Source organism: Eschrichtius robustus, chromosome 14 (assembly GCF_028021215.1).
Source record: "Eschrichtius robustus isolate mEscRob2 chromosome 14, mEscRob2.pri, whole genome shotgun sequence".
NCBI lineage: Eukaryota > Metazoa > Chordata > Mammalia > Artiodactyla > Eschrichtiidae > Eschrichtius > Eschrichtius robustus.
In genome coordinates, this window is record NC_090837.1 from 76,517,835 (window position 1) to 76,541,222 (window position 23,388).

The window sequence follows — 23,388 nt, forward strand, 5'->3', positions numbered from 1 at the left end:
CCAACCAGTTTGCAGGTATTTCATTGTTCTAACAGTTGGCCTAGCTGTACCAGTGCATACCAGCCATGCTTTGCTGCCTTCCTCTTCATGTCAAAGCTCACCCTTCCCATGTGCCTGTGGGTCTGGTTCTCCACTGGGGGTGAATGGTGGATTAAATAGTGCAAAGAGATCACTAGCTCCCTCCTTACTGTCAACACAAGCCTACTCACTCACCTACTCACAATTAAAGCTGCCGTCCTATGGCAAGCTCCAAAGCTCCAGAAGAATTCAAGAAGCAGGAAGTCAGCCTTCTTGCTAGGATTGCTAAAGAGGAGCTAGTATTTCATGCAGTACAGGCTCGCTGGGGACAAATTCTTTGTTCATCTAGGAAGTGTCTTTATTTTACTCTCATTTTAAAACTTTGTTTTCCCGGGATATAAAACTCTGAACCTATGGTATTTTTCTCTTTCAGTACTTAAAAAATGTCATTGTTTTATTTCCTATCCTTATTGTTTCTCAAAAGAAGGTCTTCATTCATATCATGGTTCCTCTGTATGTAATGTCTTTCTTTCTCTGACTGCTTTCAACAATTTTTCTTGACCTTTAACTTTCAACAGCTTGACTGTATGTGCACAAGTGTGGTTTTCTTTGTACTTATCCTATTTAGTTAATTCATTGAGCTTCTTGAATCTGCAAATTGATTTTTTTCCCCCACCATATTTGGGACATTTTCAACAATTATTTTTTCTGCCCCACCTTCTCTTCTCCTTCTGGGCTCTGATTACTATGTTACTCAGCTTGGTATCATCCCAAAAGATTGTCCGATCTTTTTTCTCTCTTTTTTTTCAGAATGGGTAATTTCTATGGTCTGTCTTCAACTTCATTGACCCTTTCTTCTGCCATCTTTAATTTGCTGCTAAGCTCATTTGGTGAATTTTTCATTTTGGATACTGTACTTTTCTAGAATTTCTATTTGGTTCTTTTTTATAAGTTTCCACTTGTGTGCTGAGATTCCCCATCTTCTCACTCATTGAGACCATATTTTTCTTTAAGTCCTTGAACATATTTATAATAACTGCTTTAAATTCTTTGCTAATTTGAACCTCTGGGACACCTCAGGATCTGTTTCCTATTTACTTTTTTTCTCTTGAATTTGGGTCACTTTTCCTGCTCCTCCACATTTCTAGTAATTTTTGGTTGTTTGTGGATATTACAGTTGATACTCTGAAAGAAACTTGAATGATATTGTCTTCCTTTAATGAGTGTTGAATTTTGTTCTGACAGGGAGTTAATTTACTGATGGTAAATTACAGAATCCTTGATCCTGTTAAGGCTTGGTTTTATGCAGGACTAGAGTAGATTTTACTCCAGAGCATGATCCTTACTCCTATGGTATGACCTTTCTGTTGTCTTGCTTGAATGCCTAGAATGTTAACAAAGCATTTCCCCTCTGACTGGACTGAAACTCCTATGTAGCCAATGTTTCTGCAACCTCTACTATCCCTGTTCTGCTGTTAGTACCAAAGTAACTACTCTCTGTTAGACCTCACCCTGTGTATATGCAGACCAGCCCTCAGCATATTCAGACCAGCCCTCAGCCAGAGATCTGTGGGGGAACCCCCTACAAACTTCTGGGTCCCTACCCAATGAAGCTTCTTCTTCTCCAGTATCCTGCCCGACCGGCTCCAGCGCTTCTGCAGCCCCAGACTCTACCTCCTCAACTCAGTAGGACAAACATGTTCTGCTTCGTTCCACCTCCCTGTGCTATGGGTGGGAAATCTACCCAGGCAGAGTGCCAGGGTGAAGATGAAGCTCACCTTATGTGTCTGCTTCCCTTCTCTCAGGGATCCTGCACAGCCTATTGCCCAATGCCTGAAAACTGCTATGTATGTTTGTTTAGTTTTATAGTTGCTTTCAACAGGAGGGAAAGTCCAGTACTTGTTACTCCATCATGATCAGAAATGGCCAGCGCTAACATTTAATGATGTAATGCTCTGTGTGGCTGAACATCTTTTAATGCTAGCTTATAAGCACCTTGGAGGAAGTGTTGATGACTTACTTATCTCTGCATCCCTGTAGCATGCTTAATGAATATTATTAAATGGAATTAAGTGGAGAGTCTGGGAGATAAGTGTTGAATAATGTGCTCCTCCTTCCTTTGTACCTAGGAGATGTGCTGGGAAGGAAACTCCTTTCAGATAGCATCTTCAGTCTTGGGAAGGATCCCAATTGCTCCATTCCTGGCTCCAGTCTCTCTACTTGGGAACTCCAAGGTTGTAAATGTCTCAGGAACATGATACTGTCTTATACTATAGGCAGATATTCCTGTGTTTATACTGAAGAAGAAAGATTAGAAAATTGGATCAAACCCTTTTAAATTTTCTTCTGAAATGTGGTTTTTTTTCTTCATCTTTTACTTTGGTAGCCTGTTAAGACAGTACTATAGAAATAGAAGGCTTGAGGGGAGTATCATATTGCTATGTTTATCTTTACTTTCATGGGTAGCTTCTAATTCAGTACCACACTTCTGGGAGCTGGGAGAGACCAATCCTTATCTCTAGCCTCATTTGCTGCCACTCCACTCATCTTGTGCCGTGATATCACTGACTTGTCACCATTCGCTGGAAAATGCCATACTTGGTGACAGCTCTAGTCCCACACACTGTTCCCTTTGCTCCCACATAAACTCCTACTTATCCCTTCAGACTCCACTCAAAAGCCCCACCTCTGTAAAGCTTCACTAGCTCCCCAGGGGAGAGTTAATCACACCTTCCTCTGGTTTTCCACAGCAGTCATCCCCACACTATTGTGATTATTTGTTTATGATCTAATATGTTTATGATTATGCCTCTTCCCCCAATAGATAGTAGGGCCCTTAGGAAAGAGTATGAATCTCTTTGGTTTTCCACAGCAGTCATCCCCACACTATTGTGATTATTTGTTTATGATCTAATATGTTTATGATTATGCCTCTTCCCCCAATAGATAGTAGGGCCCTTAGGAAAGAGTATGAATCTCATTCAGCTCTGTATTCCTAGCAACAAGCACAGTATCTGACATATATGTGCTCATTAAATGCTTACTGACTAAATGCCTTTCCACTGAATCAAGCATGACCCTCAAGAGCCTCCCAGGATAAAGTATAATTTCTCTTCTTCAGGGCAGTTTTCAAATATTTGAAGTCATCTACCACGTCCCTCTAAATCTCTGGAGCCTAGAACTCCTTTGTCTTTACACAATAATATTTAGGTACTGTTCTAAGTGCTTGACAGGTGTAGACCCATTTAGTCCTCATAACAACAACAACAACAACAACAACATAAAAATAATAATAATAAGTGCCGTTGTTCCCATTTTACAGATGAATACACTGAGGCACAGAGAGTAACTTGTCCAAGGTCCCCCAGCTAGTAAATGGCAAAGTTGGATTTCAAAGCCCAATAGAATAGCCACATAATAGTGGCTTCAGGTCATGCTTTATCCACTGAGCATACTGCCTTGTTGACTATTTAGATGACAGTGTTTCCAGAGGTCACACTATCCTGACTGTCCTTTCACTGACCTCCTCCTACTTATTAGACCCCAGGGGGAGGGTGACATCTCTGCTCCATAAATGACTCACTGCTCATGCTGCTGGTATTTTGAGGGGCAACCATGTCACACTATTGGCTCATATTGAGATCGTACCCAACTTACTTCCATTAAGTTTTGTATTCCCTATTTTACATTCATATCATTGATTTTTAGCCCTACTACAAGACTTTACCCTTCTCCCTGATAAGTTTCATCTTCTTGGCTTCAGGCAAATATTCCAACCTGACAAGATCTTTTTGGATCTTTGTTCTATCACATAATCTTATCCCATACAGCTTCACAATTCACAAGCCTATCTTCTATGACTTCACCCAGTTTTATATCACCAGTTTTAAAATGTATGAAGAGATTCGCTGAAAGGCTTCATCTTATGGCCACCAGACAGCTCCCTCCAGGGTGACACTGACCCTAAGCCAGAATTCTTTGGGTTTAGTTGTCCAACCAGTTGTGAATTTACATAATTATATAGTGGTCTGACCCATGTTTCTTCATTGTCTGCAAAGATGTCCTATGAGATTTAGCTAAATGCCTTATTGAGATTCGGGGGCATTGTCTATAGAATCCACTCATTCTACCTCAGTACAATTTAAAACTTATCCCAAAGTAAAAAAATCCCAATTCAAGCTTCATGACCAGCTGTGATTCCTAGATACACAGAACTCAGATATTGGCAAACACTACCTCTTTACTTAGAGAAAACATGATACATGAAAATTTAAACTTAACAAATTTGTGTTGGAGGTTAGGGCATGGATAAATAAACTATGTTCATCCACTAAATGGAAAGTTATACAACCATTTTCAATGGTGAGTTTGAAGAGTTTACAATAACATAGAAACTGTTTATGTAATAATGATTAGGTTTAAAAAGCAAGATACAGAATTGGATAGATGGTATGATCATAAGTTTAAAACAAGGAGAAAAGAATGACATATAAAAAATAGACTAGAAGTTAAAACTCCAAAATGCTAATGATTGGACTACACATGGCTTTTTCTTCTTTTTACTTTTCTATAATTCCAGAAAAAGTACAGCATGAACATGCATAATTTTATCACAGTAACCTTTACAGGTAGGAAGTTGGGGAAGTTTGCTGGGTGGGAAGAGTAAGTTTACAAGATGTTTATTGCAAAAAGTGGTAAACTGAGATTATATGGTCCCTAAGAGAGCAGGGTCAAGCACAGCAGCATCTGGCCTGGGAGCCTGTGCATGCTGACCCTCGACTGTATTCTGCCTTGAGGTGCCCACGGTGTTGCATGTGTAGATCTTACCTCCTCACCCAGAGTGGCAGCCCTGCCTTGGCCACTGTCTCCATGGGACCATGGGATAGGCTCTTCTGGGTGTGCCATGCCCCTGGGAAGCAGGACCACCCTCCTTATAGGTGGGGTGGGCATACACTGCTACCACGGGACCCTGAGCCAGTTATGTAGCCTGCCTCTGGCTGGCTCCATCCTCTCATGATAATAGATTCTACTTCACAGGGCTGTGTGAGGAGTAGAGGAGATAATGTGTGTGATGTGTGTGTCAGCCATCTGGGGAGCACTTGGTAAATATTAGCTCTTTTTTTTTTTGTACTATGATTATGAATCACCATTGGAGGGAGTTCTGATACCTGAAATTCAACCACTAATGATGCCGAAACCCAGCCTCTGTGCACTGGTGCCGAATCAAATCTCGGAGGCAGAGTTTTGGGTGAAGTAGAAAAGAATAGCTTTATTGCTTTGCCAGGCAAAGGGGGACACAGCAGGCTCATGTCCTCAAAACTGTGTGTCCCAACCTGGGGGGATTTGGTGAGTTCTATAGCAGTTGTTCAAGGGTGAGGTTGCTGATAAGGATCAGGGTATGTGCAGGGCCTGCATTCCTTTAATCTGGAATGAGCTTGATGAGCTTCTGTGGTTCTCGAGGTTATCAGACTATATAACCTTCTCTCTGGAATGAAGAATGCTTCATCAAGTGGTTAACATCTTCCATTTGTTGGAAGTTTTAGTTCTGCAGAAGAGCTCAAAGATATTGTTATGTGTATCCCTTGAGGCAGAACCAGGACCCTGCCCCAAGGCTGCACTATTGTTTCTTGACTGCTCCTCTCTCATCTCTGCATCCCCTCCCTTCCCTGATTAGCAACCATTTGAACCTGCCCTTTGGAACTCAGGGAAAGTCACAGAGGCTGAAGCCTATTCCCTACAAACAAGAAATCGGGTACACAGGCTTCTGTGCCCAGGAGCCCCTCAGGATCCTGATCAATTTCACTAACAGTAAATTTTATTGAGGCAGTTGACCATGTTTTAGTTTCTCTTCTAAGATACAAACTGAAGGAATGAAGAAGAGGGGGAACAAGTCAGAAATCCTTTATTTGAATGAACTTACCAAAATGGATGGATTAGGAAGCAGCGTGCTGAGGGAAGTGTGTTTAACCCAAAAGGGGACCAGAATAGGGAGCCTCCTGTCTTAATTTTGACACTTTGGCAATTTAGCCGAAGACTGATTCTAGTACTGAGGTTATACACTAAGAGTGATATTCAAAATACTTAATAATTTCTAAGGTTTGGGACCAACCAATCAGAACAGACATCAGTGATGACCCATCAGGATGGATCTTGGCTACCCCTGCACACGTCACCCTACAAAGCCTGGAGAGCAGGGCCTGGCCTCTCCAGAGGTGCTCATTTAGGTGTCCGCCAGTGACTCCACATCCAGACAGGCAGAGCAGCAACCGAGAGCCAGGCCCTTGTCCCAGAGCTGCCCCACACTCTTATTCCTGCTTCCTTCTCTCTCGTCCATGATACCATGTTTGCCCTCTGCTCTCCAACACACACCTGGCAGCAGGAAAAGTGAAGCCATTCCTTAGTCTCCCTTCTGGGCCGTGCTGGCCCCTCCTGTGTCCCCAGATGACCTGGACAGCAGGTTTCTAGGATGTTGGGGCCTCTAGAGTACGGCCATGAAGATTTTATCATTGCACCTTCTACCCGGAACTACTACCATCTGCAGAAACCATGCATCCTCCTGATGGTGAGCTCAGTTAAGCAGTTGTGATCTGCAGGACTCATCTTCTTAGGGATGAATTTTTCCCATTTTAAACCCCTACCCCATTTATTTTGGAGTTGGAGTCACAGTTCCCTGTGTAGGAGAGCAAACCCAGGAGCACAGAATGACCAGCCTGGTCTGGCTTCACAGGCCTGAGGAATCACCATGGAGGAAAGAGGTTGTCCGTAGATCACATGATGAATGCAGAGGAGTCTGAAGCTGGGAGGACTGAGTTTGTAAGTCTGGTTGTCTTTGGCTTTTTGTGTGAGCTCTGTTCTGTGCTTACCAGCTGCCCTCAACCCTGACCCCCAACCAATTCGCATATGCTGGGTGGGTGAGACGCTAATGAGAGTGCGTGAATAGCCAATGGCTACTCTAGTTGGGGGACCAATATCATGATATCGACCCTGAAAATTTTCCTGCAATTCACAATAGTGCACCTTGGGAGTACTTTCCCATCCATGATAACTCTGGATCCTCACACCAACCCTCTGAAGGAGGCAGGTCACATTAATTATTGTTCTCACTTGACAGCTGAGGACTAGGGAGCCCCTGGGGTTGAGAGGCTAATCTAAGACCCACTGCTAATAAGCAGCAGAGCTGGACCAGACCTGCCTCCAAGGACCAGGAGCAGCTGATGCAACTGGGCTCAGCTTCAGAACTTGAGAACTCCCCTGCTACCTGCCGTGATGAGATGAGGGAAGAGTCACGAAACGGGGCACTTGCTTCTGCTTTCTCATGAGGACATGTGGAGAGCAGAGCAGTTCTGTGACCTGCCCTGTGCCTCACAGTGGGCAGAGATGGAGCCAGGACAGGAAATGATGATCCCTGTGTCCTTGGCCCTCCCTTCTTCTCCCTGTGGGTTCCCACCTTCCCACGTCCCTGCTGCTGTTTCCCAGCACTCCCACACACCCTCTCCCTCCATCTCTCCCCACTGGAAACTTACTGAAGCCCAGGACCTGCTTCTTTGGAACACAGGCTCCCACTAAGGGACCCAGAGCTCGCTGCCCCAGCATTCAGCCAGCTGGAAAAGGGCTACCAGCTAGGGTATCCCTTTCAGTAGAACACTGGTTTATATTTGCCTTTAAACTCTTTTTTTAAACAATTTTATTGAGATATTCTCAATATGCCATACAATTCACCCATTTAAAATGTACAATCCAATGGCTTTTAGTATAGTCACAGAGTCATGCATCTATCCCCAGAATCAATTTTAAAACATCCTCATTACCCCAGAAAGAAACCTCACCCACGTGAGTCATCATCCCCCAAAGTCTCCATCCCCCCAATCCTAGGCAACCAAGAAATCTACTTTCTTTCTTTATAGATTTGCCTGCTCTGGACATTTCATATAAATAGAATTGTACAATATGTGATCCTTTGTGACTGGCTTCTTTTACTTAGTGTTTTCAAGGTCCATCCACTTGGTGGAAGGTTTTAGTACTTCGTTTCTTTTTACTGCCAAATTACATTCCATTGTATGGACATACAACATTTTGCTTACCTATTCCTCAGCTGACGGATATTTGGGTTTCCACTTTGGGGCTATCAGGAATAATACTGCTATGAACATTCATGCACAAGTTTTTGTGTTTACAGAGGTTTTCATTTCTCTTGGATGTAGACATAGGAGTGGAATTACTGGGTCATATGATATTGTTTGAGGAAATACCAGGATGTTTTCCAAAATGGCAGTACTATTTTACATTCTCAACAGCAATGTATGAGGGTTCAATTTCTCCAAATTTTCACTCACCCTTGAGATTTTCTGTTTGTTTTTATCCTAGCTATCCTAATGGGTGTGAAGTGGCATGTCACTGTGGTTTTGATTTCCATTTCCCTGATGGCTAATGATGTTGAACATCTTTTCATGTGTTTATTGGCTATTTGTACAACTTCTTTGGGGGACTGTCTATTCATATCCTTTGCCCATTTTTAATTGGTTTTTTAAAATAGAATTGTATAAGTTCTTTATATATTCTAGATACAAGTCCCTTATCAGATAAATGATTTGCAAAAAATGTTCTTCCATTCTTTGGGCTATCTTTTTACTTTCTTGGTGTTACCCTTTGAAGCACAAATGTGTTTCATTTTGATGATATCCAGTTTATATATTTTTTCTTTTCTTGCTATTGCCTTTGGTGTCAAAACTAAGAAACCATTCCCTAATCCAAGGTCATGAAGATTTAACCCATGATTCCTTAAAGTTTTATAGTTTTAGCTCTTACATTTGGGTCTTTGATGCATTTTGAGTTAATTTTTGTATAACGTATGAGATAGAGGTCCAACTTCTTTCATATGTCTCTCCTTATGTCAGTACTACACTATCTTGATTACTGAAGTTTTGTATAAGTTTTGAAATCAGGAGTGTGAGTCTGACAACATTGTTCTTTTTCAAGGTTGTGTTGGCTATTCAGGTCACAAAAAGGATATAGTCTATAATATGGATGAATCTTGAAACCATCATGCTAAGTGAAAAGCAGCCAGTCACAAAAGGCCACATATTATATAATTCCCTTATATGAAATGTACAGAATAAGCAAATTCATAGAGACAGAAAATAAATTTGGTGCCAGGGGCTAGATGTTGGGAAAAAATAGAGCGTGACTTCCAATAATTATGAGGTTTTATGTTTGGGTGATAAAAATGTTCTTGCATTAGATAGTAATGATGATTGGCAAGGTTGTACAATATACTAAAAACCATTGGATTCTTAAATAGCGAATTTTATGATATGTGAATTATATCTCAAAAAAATAATAAACAAAATAATCTCAAAATAATAATAATAATAATAATAATAATAATAATTAATAATAAATAATAATAATTTGAACATCACTATATTTCTTAAAGAAATTAAATTTGTAGTTAAAAACCTTCCCACAAAGAAAACTCCGGGCCCAAATAGCTTCATAGGTGAATTCTACCAAATATTTAAGTACCAATTCTATAAACTCTCAAAAAACTGAAGAGAAGGGACTACTTCCCAATTTATTCTAAGCATTACTGTGAAGCAAAACCTGACAAAAAAAATTACAATAAATGAAATATCTCCCATTAACATAGATGCAAAATTTCTAAACAAAACTTTAGCAAATTGAATTTAGCAATATATAAAAAGGAAAATGCACATCAGTCAAGTATGTCTTCTCTCAGGAATGCAAGTTTGGCTTAATATTTGAAAGTCAATGTTATAACCATTTGGGGAAATGATTTGGCAGTATCTTTAAAAGCTAAACTTACATCTACCATATGATTCAGACATTCCACTTCTATATATTTACCCAAGAGCAATGAAAGCATATGTCCATACAAAGCCTTGTGTGTAAATGTTCATAGCAGCTTTCTTTTCATAGAGAAAAACTAGAAGCTACCCAGATGTTCATCAACATCCATGTGAACAAACTGTGGTATATCCATATAATGGAATTACTACTCAGCAACAACAGGCAATGAACCATTCACAAAAGTTTGGATGGATCTCAAAGTAATTATGCTGAGCAGAAGAAGCCAGACCAAAATGAATGAATGAAGCAAATACTATAAGACTCCATTTATACAGAAGTCTAGAAAAGGTAAGCTAATCTATAGTGACAGAAAACAGATTAATGGTTGCCTAGGGAATGGAGAGAGATTATAAAGGGACATCAGGAAACTTTTGTGGGTGATGCATATGTTCATTATTTTGATTGGTGATGGTTTCATAGATATAAGTACATAAACTTATCAAAACTGTACACTTTAAATATGTACAGCTTGTTGTATTTCATTTATACCTCAAAGCTGTTTTAAAGTGAAAAATCTTGGGACATCGGCCTGGATGGTGGAATAAAGACCCTGAGCTCACCTCCTCTCACAGACACACCAAAATCACAACTACCTGCAGAACAACCATCGATGAAAAAGACCAGAACCTACCAGAAAAGATCTTCTACAACTAACAAGAAGGGTAGGAGGGGCAGACTCCCAATAAAGTGTCATACCCTGGGGTGGGCAACACACAAAATGGAGAATAATTACAATTGCAGAAGTTCTCCCAGAGTAGTGAGAGGTCTGAGCCCCATATTGGGCTCCCCAGCCCAGGGGTCCTGCACCAGGAAGACGAGCCCCCAGAGCATTTGGCTTTGAAGGGCAGCAAGGCTTAATTTGGGGAGTCCTAGAGGGCTGGGGGAAATAGAGTCTTCACTCTTAAAAGGGTGCACACAAAATCTCACACTCCGGGACCCAGAGCAGAAGCAGTAATTTTGACAGGTGCCTGGGTCAGACCAACCTGCTGATCTTGGAGAGTCTCCTGGAGCAGCAGGAGGCAGCTACAGCTCACCCTGGGGACATAGAAACTGGTCGCATCCATTTGGGGGAGCTCCTTCTACCACATGGATACTGGTGCTGGCAAGAGCCATTGTGGAATCCTCCTTCTAGCTTGTTAGCCCCAGGACCCAGCCTGCTCTGGGCCAACAGCCCATAGGCTCCAGTGCTGGGATGCCTCAGGCCAAGCAACTAACTGGGCAGGGACACAGCCCCACCCATCAGCAGACAGCCTGCCTTAGACCCCCACCCCCACCCCGAGCCCACAGCTGCCTCTGGACACAACCCTGCCCACCAGAGGGCGCAGGACCCAGCTCCACAACCAGTGGGCAGGCACCAGCCCCAGAATCCCCTGGACCCTGGCCCTGCCCTCCAGAGAGCCTTCTCTAGACTCTGGACCAGCCTCACCCACCAGGGGGCAGACACAAGACACAAGAAAACTACAATCCCACAGCTTAAGTACCCAACCCACCCACAAGCAAGCCAAATCCTGACCTGGGACTGGCTGGACCCTGGCCCTGCACACTTGAAGTAGGTCAATACAAGCTTCAGGATACCTCAGGCCCTGTACCCAACTGTGTCTGGAACCAGCTCCACCCACCTGTGATCTGACACAAGCTCTGGGACCCCTGGGCCCTGCAATCAGACTGCAGGACCCAGCTCTGCCTGCCAGTAGGCTGGCACTAAGCCCAGGACCTGGCTTCACCTACCAGTAGATGGACAACAGCCCCAGAGTATTCTGGACCCTGACTCTGCCCACCAGTGAGCCAGCACTAGCGCCACCCCCCCACAGGGTTCCACAATCTGCCACCTCATGACCGGGTCTGCCAACCAGCAGCTGGCAGCCTCTGCACAAGGCAGGGCCTGGCAACCAACTGGACCAGGGACAACCAAGCCTACCACACCACTCACATAGTCAGCCTGCCATAACAGAAGGACCCACGCAGCCTTCATAGGGTAACCAGAGGGGACCGCACTGCTGGGATGCACAGGATATCTCCTATAAAGGCCACTTCTCCAAGGTCAGGAAAGGTAACCACCTACTGGATACATAAAAATAAACAAACAAACAAACAAAACAGCAACCTAGGCAAAATGAGGCAACAGAAGAACATGTTCCAGATTAAGGAACAAGATAAAAAAGCCCAGAAGAATAAGTGAAGTAGAGATACGCAGCTACCCAAGAAGGAGTTCAGGGTAGTGATCATAAAGATGATCAAAGAACTTGGGAGAAGAATGGATGCACAGAGCAAGAACTTAGAAGTTTTTTTTTTTTTTTTACAAAGAATTAGAAAATATAAAGAACAAACAGATAAAGAGTATAATAATTGAAATGAAAAATGCACTAGAAGGAATCAATAGTAGACTAAATGATACAGAAGAATGGATCAGTGAGCTGGAAGACAGACTAGTGGAAATCACTGATGCTGAACAGAAAAAAAGAATGAAAAGAAATGAGGACAGTTTAAGAGACCTCTGGGACAACATCAAGTGCACTAATATTCACGTAATAGGGGTCCCAGAAGGAGTAGAGAGAGAGAGAAAGGAGCTGAGAACATATTTGAAGACATAATAGCTGAAAACTTCCCTAACCTGGGAAAGAAACAGACATCCAAGTTCAGAAAGGGCAGAGAGTCCCAAACAGAGTTAACCCAAAGAGAAACACGAGACCCATTGTAATTAAAATGGCAAAAATGAAAGATAAAGACAATATTAAAAGCAATGAGGGAAAAGCAACAAATAACATACAAGAGAACTCCCATAAGGCTATCAGCTGACTTTTCTGCAGAAATTCTGCAGGCCAGAAGGGAGTGTCGTGATATATTTAAAGTAATGAAAGGGGAAAGCCTACAACCAAGAATACTCTACCCAGCAAGGCTCTCATTCAGATTTGGTGAAGGGATCAAAAGCTTTACAGAAAAGCAAATGCTAAAAGAGTTCAACATCAAACCAGCTTTACAAGAAATGTTAAAAGACCTTCTCTAAGAGGGAAAAGAAAAGGCCACAACTAGAAACATGAAAAAATATGAAAGGAAAAATCTCATTGATAAAGGCAAACATACATTAATGATAGAAGATCAACCACTTATAAAGCTAGTAGAAAAAATATGAAAGGAAAAATCTCATTGTTAAAGGCAAACATACATTAATGATAGAAGATCAACCACTTATAAAGCTAGTAGGCAGGTGAAAAGACAAAAGTAGTAAAATCATCTATATCCACAATAAGCAGTTAAGGGATACACAAAACAATTAGATGTAAAATATGATATCAAAAACAGTAATCATGAGGGGAGGAGAGTACAAATGCAGGGTTGTTAAAATGCATTTGAAATTAAGAGATCAGCAACTGAAAACTATTACATATGTATAGAGATTGCTATATATAAACCTCATGGTAACCACAAACCAAAATCTATAGTAGCTTTACACACAAAAAAAGACAAAGGAATCCAAACATAACACTTAAGATAGTCATCAAATCACAAGAGAACAAAAGAAAGAACAAAAAAGACATACAAAAACAATCCCAAAACAATTAACAAAATGGAAATAAGTGCATACATATCAATCATTACCTTAAATGTAAATGGACTAAATTCTCCATTCAAAAGACATAGAGTGGCTGAATGGATACAAAAACAAGACCTGTATATATGCTGCCTATAAGAGATTCACTTCAGATCTAAAGACACAGACTGAAAGTGAGGGGATGGAAAAAGGTATTCCATGCAAATGGAAATTAAAAGAAAGCTGGGTAGCAATACTTATATCACATAAAATACAGTAAGTCCCCTACATATGGACCTTCAAGTTGTGAACTTTCAAAGATACGAACATGCCCCTGTATGCCAGCTGTTGCACAGTACTACTGTACATTTCAAGGTACTGTACTGTAGATTAAAAATGTTTTCTTTTCTGTGTGTGTTTGTTTTTTATGTATTATTTGTGTAAAAAGTATTATAAACCTATTACAGTACAGTACTATACAGCCTATTTCACAATAGTTGGCTACCTAGGTTAAATTTGCTGGACTTACAAATAAATTGGACTTATGAACATGCACTCAGAATGGAACTCGTTCATATGTAGGGGACTTGCTGTAGACTTTAAAATAAAGACTGTTACAGGAGATGAAGAAGGACATTACATAATGATCAAGGGATCAATCCAAGAAGATATAACAATTGTAAATATATATGAATCCAACATAAGAGCACCTAAACACATGAAGCAAATATTAACAGACATAAAGGGAAAATTGACAGTAACACAATAAAAGTAGGGGACTTTAACACCCCACTTACATCAATGGATAGATCATCCAGACAGAAAATCAATACAGAAACAGTGGACTTAAATGACACATTAGACCAGATAGACTTAATTGATATTTTTAGAACACTCCATCCAAAAGCAGCAGAATACACATTCTTTTCAAGTGTACATGGAACATTCTCCAGGATAGATCACACGCTAGGCCACAAAATAAGCCTCGGTAAATTTAAGAAAATTGAAATTATATCTAGCATCTTTTCTGACCACAATACTATGAGAGTAGAAATAAACTACAGGAAAAAAACTGTAAAAAATTCCCACAAACACATGGAGGCTAAACAATATGCTACTAAACAACCAATGAATCACTGAAGAAATCAAGGAGGATCAAAAAATACCTGGAGACAAATGAAAACAAAAACATAATGATCCAAAATCTGTGGGACACAGCAAAAGCAGTTCTAAACAGGAAGTTTATAGCAACACAAGCTTACCTCAGGAAATGAGAAAAATCTTAACCTAACCCTACACCTAAAGGAACTAGGAAAAGAAGAATAAACTAAACCCAAAGTTAGTAGAAGGAAAGAAATCATAAAGATCAGAGCAGAAATAAATGAAACAAAGTCTACAAAATAATAGGAAAGATCAATGAAACTAAGAGCTGGTTCTTCAAAAAGATAAACAAAATTGATAAACCTTTTGCCAGACTCATCAAGAAAAAAAGGACCCAAATCAATAAAATCAGAAATGTAAAAGGAGAAGTTATAATCAACACCACAGAAATACAAAAGATCATAAGCGACTACTACAAACAACTGTGTGCCAAAAAAATGGATGACCTAGAAGAAATGGACAAATTCTTAGAAATATACAATCTCCCAAGACTGAACCAGGAAGAAATAGAAAATATGAACAGACCAATTGCCAGTAATGAAACTGAATCGGTGGAAAAAGAAAAAAAAAAAAAAAAAACTCCCAGGAAACAAAAGTCTAGGACCAGATGGCTTCACAGGTGAATTCTACCAAACATTTAGAGAAAAATTAACACCTATCCTTCTCAAACTATTCCAAAAATCTTCAGTGGGAGGAATGCTTCCAAACTCATTCTACAAGGCCTGCATCATCCTGATACCAAAATCAGACAAAGATACCACACACAAAAAAAAGAACATTATAGGCCAATATCACTGATAAACATAGATGCAAAAATCCTCAACAAAATATTAGCAAACCAAATCCAACAATACATAAAAAGGATCATACACCATGATCAAGTGGGATTTATCTCAGGGGTGCAAGGATTTTTCAATATCTGCAAATCAATCAATGTGATATACCACATTAACAAATTGAAGAGTAAAAACCATATGATCATCTCAATAGATGTAGAAAAAGCTTTTGATAAAATTCAACATCCATTTATGATAAAAACTGTCCAGAAAGTGGGTATAGAGGGAACCTACCTCAACATAATAAAGGCCATATATGAAAAACCCGCAGCTGACATCATACTCAATAGTGAAAAGCCTAAGTTCAGGAACAAGACAAGGATGCCCACTTTCACCACTTTTATTCAACATAGCACTGGAAGTCCTAGCCACAGCAATCAAACAAGAAAAAGAAATAAAAGGAATCCAAATTGAAATGGAAGAAGTAAAACTGTCCCTGTTTGCAGATGACATGATACTATACATAGAAAATCCTAAAGATGCCACCAGAAAACTACTAGAGCTCATCAATGAATTCAATCAAGTTGCAGAATACAAAATTAATATACAGAAATCTGTTGCATTTCTATATACTAACAACAAACTATCAGAAGGAGAACTTAAGCAAACAATCCCATTTACCATCGCATCAATAAGAATAAAATACCTAGGAATAAACCTACCTAGGGAGGTAAAAGACCTGTACTCAGAAAGCTGTAAGACACTGATGAAAGAAATTGAAGATAACACAAACAGATGGAAAGATATACCGCATTCTTGGACTGGAAGAATCAATATTGTTAAAATGACCATACTACCCAAACCAATCTACAGATTCAGTACAATCCCTATCAAAATACCAATGGCATTTTCCACAGAAATAGGACAAATAATTTTAAAATTTGTATGGAAACACAAAAGCCCATGAATAGCAAAAACAATCTTGAGAAAGAAGAACATAGCTGGAGGTATCATGCGCCCTAGCTTCAGACTATACTACAAAGCTACAGTGGTCAAAACATTATGGCACTGGCACAAAAACAGACACATAGATCAATGGAACAGAATAGAGAGCCCAGAAATAGACCCACACGCTTATGGTCAATTAATCTATGACAAAGGAGGCAAGAATATACAATGGAGAAGAGACAGTCTCTCCAAGAAGCAGTACCAGGAAAACTGGACAGCTACATGCAAAAGAATGAAATTAGAACATTTTCTAATACCATATATAGAAATAAACTCAAAATTATTAAAAACCTGAATGTAAGACCAGAAACTATAAAACTCCTAGAAGAAAACATAGCAAAACACACTTTGACATAAATGTAGCCATATTTTTTTGGATCTGTCTCCTAAGGCAAAGGAAACAGAAGCAAAAATAAACAAATGGGACCTAATTAAACCTAAAAGTTTTTGCACAGCAAAGGAAAACACTGTGAAAAGACAAAATGAAAAGACAACCTACTGAATGGGAGAAAATATTTGCAAATGAGATGACCAATAAGGGGTTAAATCCAAAATATATAAACAGCTCATGCAACTCGACATTAAAAAAAAAACCAATTTAAAAATGGGCAGAAGACCTGAATAGACATTTTTCCAGAGAAGACATACAAATGGCTGACAGGCACATGAAAAGGTGCTCAACATCATTAATCATCAGAGAAATGCAAATTAAGACCACAATGAGATATCACCTCACACCTGTCAGAATGGCTATTATCAAAAAGAACACAAATGAAAAATGTTGACAAAGATGTGGAGAAAAGGGAATCCAATACACTGTTGGTAGGAATGTAAATTGGTGCAGTCACTGTGGAAAACGGTATGGAAGCTTCTCAAAAAACTAAAGATAGAACTACTGTATGACCCAGCAATCCCACTCCTGGGTATATATCTGGAAAAAATGAAAACACTATTTCAAAAAGATACATGCACCCTACTGTTCATAGCAGCATTATTTACAATAGCCAAGATATGGAAGCAACATAAGTGTCCATCAACAGATGAATGGATAATGAAGATGTGGTATAACACTGGAATACTACTCAGCCGTAAAAAAGAATGAAATTTTGCCATTTGCAACAATATGAATAGATTTGGAGCGTATTATGCTAAGTGATATAGGTCAGACAGAGAAAGACAAAAACTGTATGATATCACTTACATGTGGAAGCTAAAAAATAAAACAAACTAGTGAATGTAACAAAAAAGAAACAGATTCACCGATATAGAGAACAAACTAGGGGTTACCAGTAGGGGAAGGGGAAGGGGCAAGATAGAGGTAGGGTATTAAGGAGGTACAAATTACTATGTATAAAATAAACTACAAGGATATATTATACAGCATAGGGAATATAGCCAATATTTTATAATAACTATAAATGGAGTACAATCTTTAAAAATTGTTACCATGTTGCACACCTGTAACTTATATAATATTGTATATTAACTATACCTCAATAAAAAGACCCCAAAATTAAAAATATTCAATCAACAAACATTTGAATGATAACCACGGTCAAGGTGCTGGGGATACAAAACTGAAACACAAGACTGTTGACAAGGTTCCTGCCTTCATGGAGTTTATATTTAAGTGGGAAGCTTATGCAGACTAGATGTTTTAACAGTCCCAGAGTTCACCCACACAACCCTTTCAGCCCCAGATGGAGAAGTTCCCTCCCTTCCAAAAGTGCAGAAGAGTGGGCAGCACAGCTAGACGCAGGGCTGCATGGAGCTGGGGCTCAGCCCCAGAAGAACCATGGTTGGATTTTCTCCTTTCTCTCTGGGGGTCCCCCTTTAGGCATCTGACTCACCATCCGCCCTGCCACCCTGACCAGCAGGAAGGGGGTCAGGCATAGTGGTCGCTCTTGTCTGAGAGCAGAGCAGACAGCAGCCCACATGTGCAGATGGAAGGTGCCACGTGAAGAGGGAAGTCGGGTCAGGAGAGCTGGAGAGAGAGAGCCCGCTGATTAATGTTTTCAGTCCTTTGCGGACGTTACCCTCGCCCTAACCTCCATCAAATACCCTTGGAGGAGCCTCTCTTTCTGCTTAAACTCCTTTGAGTGGCTTCTGTTATTGTGGCTAAGAAGAGCTGTCTGTCTTCAGGAGAGCAGGAGGCGAGGCGTGGTGGGCAGGACCCTCTACCCTCAGCAACACACGGGTGTGGGTTGGATCAGCTCCTTAGAGCAGCTCCCACTGTGCTCAGAGCAGCCACGCAGGAGGGAGGAAGGTCTGTCCGGAGGCGTGCAGATGAAGGCAGGCGTGGGTGAGCACCCCCCGGGGCTCTAGAGACCATCCTCAGGAATGTCCTGGGATGAAGCTGAATAGGATGGAGGCTGCTGCAGGGATAGAGAACTAGGTTCTCGGCAGGCCTGTCAGGATTGGGGCCAAAGGGCCAGCGGTGGTGTGTGGGGTGACCTGCAGGCAGAGCCACATTTGTAGGCTTGGCTCCCAGGAGGCAGTCCCAGCCCGGCTTTTCTCACCTGCCATTCCTCCTTCCCCCCTCCCCCCATGCCTTCGCGGTTCCTCTGCCTAGCCTCCTTGCTCAGGACACTCCCAGTGGGCATCCCACAGACCGTCACGAATGCATGGGACTAAAGAAGTTGCTCGTTTGGGAACAAAACCCTGGCCTGAGACTCAATCTGATTTCTAGGCTCCATTCCACTCCCAACTCACCAACTGACCAGGAACAAATATCCCTGCCCTGTGCCTTGGTTTCCCCATCTGGGAAAGGGAGCAGTGGCTGCACTTCTTCCCTCCTGAGGGCGCAGAAGATCAGAATTTAAAGCAATGTGGAATCTTTTCAAAGACCGGAAGAAAGACCAAGGGGCTTGCGTCAGGGACCTGGGTTCCAGTCCTGCCTCCCACGCATTTCCTGTGTGACCTTGAGCAAGTCACCCCACCCTGCGGGGCTCAGCCTCGTCACTGTAAATGAAAGAGAGAGTACACCCGCATCCCGCACGCTGCTGTGGGGAAGATCGGAGATGCGGGCGTGTCACACGTGTGCGGAGGCACGGTGACTACAGAGCACCAGCCCCCAGACTAATTATCAAGCCAGCCAAGGACTCGCGTCCCAGGGCCTTCCCCTCAGTCCATCTCAAGACAGAGACCCCAGAATTTTAGATGCAAGACTGTGCGAGATCAAAGCAGCCTTCATCCTTGATCGTCGGGTCTCTGCCCTGCACCTCCGCCTCCAACAGGAAGGCCATTTCTGTTCACATCACCCTCAGACTGTGTTTGGGAGAAACAACCAGGCTTAAAGATTATCATCTTCTCGAGTGGTGCCAGATTATGACCCTCGGCGTGTCCAGCTCCCCTGGAGGGCTCTGTTGTCACAGTGATGTAAGTCTGCTGCCTTCACAGCACGTCCTGCCGCGGGAGCCAGCGTGTCAGCGCTTGATGAGTTTCCTGATGAGATTGGGGCAGGCGGCAGTTAGCAAAATAGCAATCGACGGGAACGCTCAAGTAACCAGAGCGGCACGGTTCTCAGGGACACAGAATGTGAGGGCCACGTTAGAGCCTAGATATCAACTCATCTCACTACCCAGAAAGGACCCCCCAAAAAGTGACTTGCCTGATAGTAAAGTATAGATTTGGCTCTAAGGAGCAAACAAATGACAACAAAATAAATACAAGTCTCATCAAGAATTCCATTGTTCTTTGGATTTTCACTTCAATTCGGTTCTGAAGTCTGTAGACCAAATGCCAAATGTCTTCCACATTCTCTATGCTTCTCTCTGGTGCCTGGCACCATAATGAACTAAAATTCGGAAAGACCCGGAAGCGAAGAAAGTCATTCAGTCATCAAAACTTGAATTCTGTTCCCTGGGTGCTGTGCACCAAGGCAGGAAATCGAATGGGGACATTTCAGAGGTATTTCCAGCTGCAGGGGTTGAAACAAAAAGCCTTTTCTGCTTAACCCTCATTTAGCCACAACACCAGACTGCCCCTTCAGAAGCACTAAAACTTTGTCTACACCATATTCTTTGTAACATTCTGCTTCCTTCTTGAACAATGGATTTTCGTCTCAGAAGTGGCTCCTGATTTAAGCAAACCAAACTGCCCAACTCTGTGCTTGTTGGAGAGCTAAATAAGGTGTGTTTGTTCACATTACAAACCCAAAGTCCATTTTGCAAATGTACTTCCCTTTAAGCTTGTACATGTTAAGCAGATCGAGAGCTTCCTCCATCCAGCATGGGCCCAAGTTTTCAGGGACATGTCTGCTATATGCAATGAGACTTTTCTGAAATCTGTCTCTGTTATTTAGGGGCATAGGTGCCCAGGGCCATCCAAGAAAGGGATACTGCTTTTTTCAACTCGCCTCTGGCTGATTGGAGGAGAGAAGGGCAGAGTCAGGACTGAGGTCACAGATTCAGAACAGTGAGATCAAGGAAGCAAGACAGGATGTATGTAAAGTCCCTGGCAAATCCACCTTAGACTCTGCCCCCCTAGCCTTCTCCACAAAGCCTGGACGGGGACAGCCCAAAAAGGAGGGGTGCGAGGCCTGAGTTAGCCCAGAAGGCTCATGTCTCCCAAGCTAGCTCTTCTGCTTCACCTGCCTTGGCTGTTTCAGGTCATTACAGTGACCTCTGCGGCCAGCCCCTCTGACCTTGCTTCTCTCCAGGGCCTCTTCGTAATAGATGGTAGAAAAGGAAAGTGGTAGCTGCCCCCCTATTTTAAAGTGATAACTGTTCCGGTTGGGCTCTCACATTCCTAACCCAACCCCACTCCTACTTATTCAGATCCAGGTGAGAGTTGATAGGTAAGTTATACTTATTTCCTTTCGGAAGAGCATCTTGCTGCTAACAGCTTAACACAGTGAGTTAACCTAGGCTGACATATTTCAGAGCACCCAAATAAATCCCCACAGAGAACAAGGCATTTGGAACAAAAATTTAAGGGCTTTGAACAGAGATTATAAACGACAAAGGGATTCTGCACTCACTGTATAACCATTTAAAAAGCTCTTTTCATCCTAACAAGAAGTCGTCTGTAACTGAGATGAAGAAAGCAGGTTAGGTAAAGTATAATAGAATTATTTCATTTTTGGAAAGAAAGTATATGTGTGTGTGGATGGAGAGAGGAAAGGAAAAAACAGGACTTATGCTAAATTGTGATTCCCCTTAGGGTATGGGGTACCCTGAGAATCAAGGAATAACTTTTCCTTTAAGGATTATTTCTTTGATGGCTGAAATTTTTTTAAGTGGACCTGTACCACTTTGCAATTAAAAAATAAAATAAAAATCTGTCCTGCAAGACAGCAAAATGAAAGCTCCAGAAATGAATCTGCCAGGAAGGCAAAGCGTCTCCAGGAAGGGCAGGGCACCAGAGAGATACGGAAGGAGCAAGAATTTGACTTAACTCTATAAAAAAAGGATTCGTGGTCAGTTGAAATTTAACATTTTCTGCTTTCTGATGGAGGTCTGTGCTACTGAACTTAAATACTGGGGCACAGTCTGTGTAAGAGCCTACTCTATGTATATATGGCAGGTGTCCCCAACCCCCGGGCCGCACACCGATAGCGGTCCGGGGCCTATTAGGAACCGGGCCGCACAGCAGGAGGTGAGCAGCCCGTTAGCAAGCGAAGCTTCATCTGCCGCTTCCCATCACTCGCATTACTGCCTGAACCAACACTCCCCTCTCCCCGCCCCCGCCCCGGTCCGTGGAAAGATTGTCTTCCACGAAACCGGTCCCTGGTGCCAGAAAGGTTGGGGACCGCTGATATCGGGGACTTCCTACATACCCACACATTGTCATTTAAATGCCCATGTGGCGTTCAAGTAGAAGCAGTTTTCCAAAACCAATCATCCTAAAGTCAGAGCATTAAAACAAACAAACAAAAAAAAAGCCTGGAGAATTTCGTTGCAAAATAGGTTTTTATCACTCTCAGGTTTTACTTCAAGGTTTTCAATAGGCTCTTGCCCCATGTACCTTTGGGCAGAGAACACCTCTGATGGTTTAAGAGAGTGAGAATGTCTAGAGCCAGGACTAGTTTTAGCCAAAACTGCAGAGCTGGTAGAATCTGTATCTCTTAGTCTCCTCTCTCTGCCTCCCTTTGCTCACATTAGAGCTTCCCTCCTCAGTTTGCCATCCCCCATCTCCTTTCCCATCCTTCCTTACATCCACAGGAGCACCACTTGGTGCTTCCTCCTTTTCTCAAAACCCTCCATGGATCTTAAAAGGGAAGCTGGTATCAATCATTTACACTTTAGTATGAATGTTAAAATATGGCCACAGAGCCAGGAGATGTTTATATTTTAAGTTTTACTCTTTTTTTTCTTCAACATCTTTATTGGAGTATAATTGCTTTACAATGGTGTGTTAGTTTCTGCTGTATAACAAAGTGAATCAGCTATACATATACATATATCCCCATATCTCCTCCCTCTTGCATCTCCCTCCCACCCTTCCCATCCCACCCCTCTGGGTGGACACAAAGCACCGAGATGATCTCCCTGTGCTATGCGGCTGCTTCCCACTAGCTAGCTATTTTACATTTGGTAGTGTATATATGTCCATGCCACTCTCTCACTTCATCCCAAAGAAGATGTGATACATATATACAATGGAATATTACTCAGCCATAAAAAGAAACGAAATTGAGTTATTTGTAGTGAGGTGGATGGAGTTAGAGTCTGTCATACAGAGTGAAGTGGGTCAGAGAGAGAAGGACAAATACCGTATGCTAACACATATATATGGAATCTAAAAAAAAAAAAAAAAGGTTCTGAAGAACCTAGGGGCAGGACAGGAATAAAGACACAGACGTAGAGAATGGACTTGAGGACACGGGGACGGGGAAGGGTAAGCTGGGACGAAGTAAGTTTTACTCTTGACTGTGAAAGGAAAGGTTGAATCTCAGGGAAAGAAATTTTCAGGCACCAGCCAGCAGGTGGAGGCAGTATTTTTCAAGCAACTTTCCTGCTGCTCCAGAAATCACACCACCTGACTGTTGCCTAGGTCTTGGGTCTTCCCACCCAGAGCCTCAGTACA

At 41.8% G+C, this 23,388-nt stretch overlaps 1 protein-coding gene across 1 annotated transcript in view; it reads left to right on the forward strand.

The window, feature by feature from the left end:
* Nucleotides 1-23,388, forward strand: part of MAPK4 (mitogen-activated protein kinase 4) — a 74,450-nt gene that overhangs the window by 7,052 nt on the left and 44,010 nt on the right. The gene's annotated exons all lie outside the window — the stretch shown is intronic.